Source organism: Schistocerca piceifrons, unplaced genomic scaffold (genome assembly GCF_021461385.2).
Source record: "Schistocerca piceifrons isolate TAMUIC-IGC-003096 unplaced genomic scaffold, iqSchPice1.1 HiC_scaffold_943, whole genome shotgun sequence".
Classification (NCBI taxonomy): Eukaryota; Metazoa; Arthropoda; class Insecta; order Orthoptera; family Acrididae; genus Schistocerca; species Schistocerca piceifrons.
Window position 1 is genome coordinate 1845001 of NW_025729216.1, and position 5000 is coordinate 1850000.

General features: G+C 54.4%; 1 non-coding gene across 1 annotated transcript in view; it reads left to right on the top strand.

Moving 5' to 3' along the window:
* Positions 1-3575: 3575 nt before the first annotated feature.
* The window catches only part of LOC124773003, a 1908-nt gene continuing 483 nt past the window's right edge, over positions 3576-5000 (top strand). The window contains exon 1 of the ribosomal RNA XR_007014452.1: positions 3576-5000. This exon is cut by the window's right edge and continues 483 nt beyond it. This is a non-coding gene — a ribosomal RNA (small subunit ribosomal RNA).

The window sequence follows — 5000 nt, forward strand, 5'->3', positions numbered from 1 at the left end:
CCGCAACATGACCTCCTGCAACGACGAGACCGCCATCTATGAGACGCCAAGCCGACTAAGACAGCGGTGGCGCCACAGTGCCCGCCTTTCGACGCCACCCACAAAGCCTGCAGCCTCTGTCGACCATAGCACCCATTCTCCAGTGGCTCTGCCGCACGAAGCCGTGGACCGGCAATGACTCCACCCGCACCCGTTCGTGGACCACCCCAACCGCCAAACTCGCACCTCCAGCGGATGAACGGCGGACGTTTCCCGCACTCGTAAAGTGCAATCCACCCCTATAACTTGCGTTTCATGAAGAGTTATTTCCAAAATGCGACATTCCCGCTGTCCCTATACATGAGCCGCGACCTGTACCACTTACGAGCGAGAGACGCGATCGCGTTGCTCACTGTACGGCGTCCGATACCGAGCCATCAGCATGTCGGTCCCCATGCGCACTCGCACTCGCAGTCGCAAAAACGTGGGGCAAATATATTACGCGGAAGAGTTATAACAGACCGAGCCCCACTGCATGGGGGGAGTCTTTGTCACTAATGTACACAGATGGAACATTTTGGACTGGAACCAGATTACCCGTACACACGGCGCTGATTAGTAATCAATGCAGAGCCATCAAATTACAGAATATATATACAACTGTCCGTATACATGCTGAAAGAGTGTGCCCACAATGGGAACCACACGTCAGCCAGACACTCTCATCACGCACCACTCTCTGCTTCTAACGGGCGCACATACAATATGTAAGCACCAGCATGGAACAACATCCAGTGCATCCTCTCCGCCACATTACACAATCCACACTATCACAACCGGACCAGGAGGTCCATGCGGAAAATAGAATTTCCCCCCCTTTCGACATCCACCATTGCGCAGATAAGGCACCAATACCCACACATGTCCTATACAACGGTGCACCCAACATCACAATAGTACCTCCTGTCACAGCCCACAAACAATGACATGAGTCAAAGACACAGGTCTGACACAAGCATAGAATTGGAGCGCCGCCTCTAATAAGCCAAAGGTGCATCCTGACGTGACAAATCTCATCATGTCACAAGCATTCACTTACTATAATCACTATCAACGAACCTGCCGCCCCCGCCCCCCTCCTCTACACCTTTCCTTACAACAACGTGTAACCTAACCTAACCTATGTTGTACCTTAACCTAACCTATGTTGTACCTTAACCTAACCCATGTTGTGCCTTAACCTAACCCATGTTGTGCCTTAACCTAACCCATGTTGTGCCTTAACCTAACCCATGTTGTGCCTTAACCTAACCCATGTTGTGCCTTAACCTAACCCATGTTGTGCCTTAACCTAACCCATGTTGTGCCTTAACCTAACCCATGTTGTGCCTTAACCTAACCCATGTTGTGCCTTAACCTAACCCATGTTGTGCCTTAACCTAACCCATGTTGTGCCTTAACCTAACCCATGTTGTGCCTTAACCTAACCCATGTTGTGCCTTAACCTAACCCATGTTGTGCCTTAACCTAACCCATGTTGTGCCTTAACCGAACCCATGTTGTACCTTAACCTAACCCATGTTGTACCTTAACCTAACCCATGTTGTACCTTAACCTAACCCATGTTGTACCTTAACCTAACCCATGTTGTCCCCTAACCTAACCCATGTTGTCCCCTAACCTAACCCATGTTGTCCCCTAACCTAACCCATGTTGTCCCCTAACCTAACCCATGTTGTCCCCTAACCTAACCCATGTTGTCCCCTAACGTAACCCACGTTGTCGCCTAAACCTGCTCTGTAATTGTTATACGACTCGTTCAATTAGTGTAGTGTTGCCCACCCGCAACCCTCGCAATATAGTTCGCTACTCGCACTGCCCGCTCCCCTGTGTATCGCTTCATGTTAAACACCTTGCAAGTCTTGCTGACTTTCCACATGCTCCTGCTGTACACTGTAATGTGGATGGCAGCAGGACGTACATGCCGCCCCCCCCCCACCCCTCCCCACGTCCCCACGTCCACACCTTGCCCCCTGCCTTCGCAAGCTGGTTGGTGACAAGTTTGCATGTTCAATGCCCTTCGCATGCGACGTACGCAGGCTACGTTGTGGTGCGGCCTGTGTCAACTGTCCGCTGATGTCGTACGCGTGAACCACAATCTGTACTGCACATTCGTCCTTATGTACTGAATGATACATCGTGGCACATGTGTGACCGTACAACGACTGCGCCCAAAAACGGCGGACCATACAGTGCAAATATTGTGCACGCAGCTACGTGTCGTCTCCCTATGAGAGCTGGATTGCAGTGTGGTACGCCATAGAGACGTGTGGGAGGAACGGACGCCGTGGATGGCGATCAGCATGAGCTGTCTGTTGATGTATTCGGACCTAGTCGTCTCTCCTCACACACCGTGATGGCATGGTGCACCGCGTTCCATATCTGCGACATGCTACAGAGGCCGGTTGACAGTCGTTCGAGCAATGGACATCGCATACGTACGGGGGCCACCTTCCACGTATTGTCTAGGCGTGCACATTTTGTTGCGTGTATGTGGGCAGACGTAGTGTGGCGTGACACCTGACACAGGCATGCAATAATCGTTGAAGTTGCAAATGGCGATGGACGCCTGCGTTTTCTGGTGAAGTTACGCAAATGAAGAAATGGTAACCTGTTGTGGTGCGGTTGTTCTCGCTAGGGGTGAATCGGTGATGGCGACGATAGGTTGAGGTACTAACCGGTTGTTCCAGCGATACCCACCATGCCGACGAAACTGAACGGCATCTGGGTGTGAAGCGATACGCGGCGGTGGCTGGGTGGGACCGTCCCCGGCCGGTGAGGGGGCGCCTCCCGGCGTGCTGGCCGCGCGGTGCGTGGGCGCACGCGCTACAGCCGGCTGGTGGGGGCGGCCAGTGGCAGGCGCGCCGGCCGACGGACGCGGCAGGCGTCGCAGCTGCGCGCCGGCGCACCCTGCGCGCGGCGCCGTGCGGCCAAAGTAGGTCCTCGCGGGCCCGGTGCGAAGCGCGGTGGACATCTTCAGTGTGCTGGTCCGATTGAGGACTGTGTGCGTTGAGGATGCGCCGCCGCCCGGCGCTCGGCGCCGCGACGCCGTCTGCTGCTCGGTCGCCCCAGCGGTTCTCGCTGGTGGTTTGTATCGCAGCTGTGCGGATGTGTTGGCGCGTGCGCTGTGCTGGGAGAGTTCGCTTCGGCACCCAAGTGGGGCTTTTGTCCTTCTGTGGCGCTGGCGTTGGAGCTGCCGGTCACCGTAGGTGGCGCGTGTTGTCTCCCGCCGGCAATGCCACGACAGCACGCTCCCGGGCCTCTGTCGGCAGCGGCAAGCTCAGTTGGGAGCACGGGTGGTCGCACCGAAAGCGTCTACTCGCCTAACTCCGGGCGATTGCGCCTCTCTCGAACCCGACCAAGTACTTGGGACGGCGCTGCGCGCCGCCGGGACCTGAGAGGGTTTCGAGGTGTATTGTGCAGGGGAGCGCAGCCTCCTCCTGTTTGCAGAATGATTGAGCGGACGCTTGCGTGTTCGCGCGGGCCCCCGGGACACACTCCCGGGCGGCCGGCTGCTCAGCTCTAGTTGACGCAGCTCCCTGGTTGATCCTGCCAGTAGTCATATGCTTGTCTCAAAGATTAAGCCATGCATGTCTCAGTACAAGCCGCATTAAGGTGAAACCGCGAATGGCTCATTAAATCAGTTATGGTTCCTTAGATCGTACCCACGTTACTTGGATAACTGTGGTAATTCTAGAGCTAATACATGCAAACAGAGTCCCGACCAGAGATGGAAGGGACGCTTTTATTAGATCAAAACCAATCGGTCGGCTCGTCCGGTCCGTTTGCCTTGGTGACTCTGAATAACTTTGGGCTGATCGCACGGTCCTCGTACCGGCGACGCATCTTTCAAATGTCTGCCTTATCAACTGTCGATGGTAGGTTCTGCGCCTACCATGGTTGTAACGGGTAACGGGGAATCAGGGTTCGATTCCGGAGAGGGAGCCTGAGAAACGGCTACCACATCCAAGGAAGGCAGCAGGCGCGCAAATTACCCACTCCCGGCACAGGGAGGTAGTGACGAAAAATAACGATACGGGACTCATCCGAGGCCCCGTAATCGGAATGAGTACACTTTAAATCCTTTAACGAGTATCTATTGGAGGGCAAGTCTGGTGCCAGCAGCCGCGGTAATTCCAGCTCCAATAGCGTATATTAAAGTTGTTGCGGTTAAAAAGCTCGTAGTTGGATTTGTGTCCCACGCTGTTGGTTCACCGCCCGTCGGTGTTTAACTGGCATGTATCGTGGGACGTCCTGCCGGTGGGGCGAGCTGAAGGCGTGCGACCGCCCCATGCGTGCTCGTGCGTCCCGAGGCGGACCCCGTTGAAATCCTACCAGGGTGCTCTTTATTGAGTGTCTCGGTGGGCCGGCACGTTTACTTTGAACAAATTAGAGTGCTTAAAGCAGGCAAGCCCGCCTGAATACTGTGTGCATGGAATAATGGAATAGGACCTCGGTTCTATTTTGTTGGTTTTCGGAACCCGAGGTAATGATTAATAGGGACAGGCGGGGGCATTCGTATTGCGACGTTAGAGGTGAAATTCTTGGATCGTCGCAAGACGAACAGAAGCGAAAGCATTTGCAAGTATGTTTTCATTAATCAAGAACGAAAGTTAGAGGTTCGAAGGCGATCAGATACCGCCCTAGTTCTAACCATAAACGATGCCAGCCAGCGATCCGCCGCAGTTCCTCCGATGACTCGGCGGGCAGCCTCCGGGAAACCAAAGCTTTTGGGTTCCGGGGGAAGTATGGTTGCAAAGCTGAAACTTAAAGGAATTGACGGAAGGGCACCACCAGGAGTGGAGCCTGCGGCTTAATTTGACTCAACACGGGAAACCTCACCAGGCCCGGACACCGGAAGGATTGACAGATTGATAGCTCTTTCTTGATTCGGTGGGTGGTGGTGCATGGCCGTTCTTAGTTGGTGGAGCGATTTGTCTGGTTAATTCCGATAACGAACG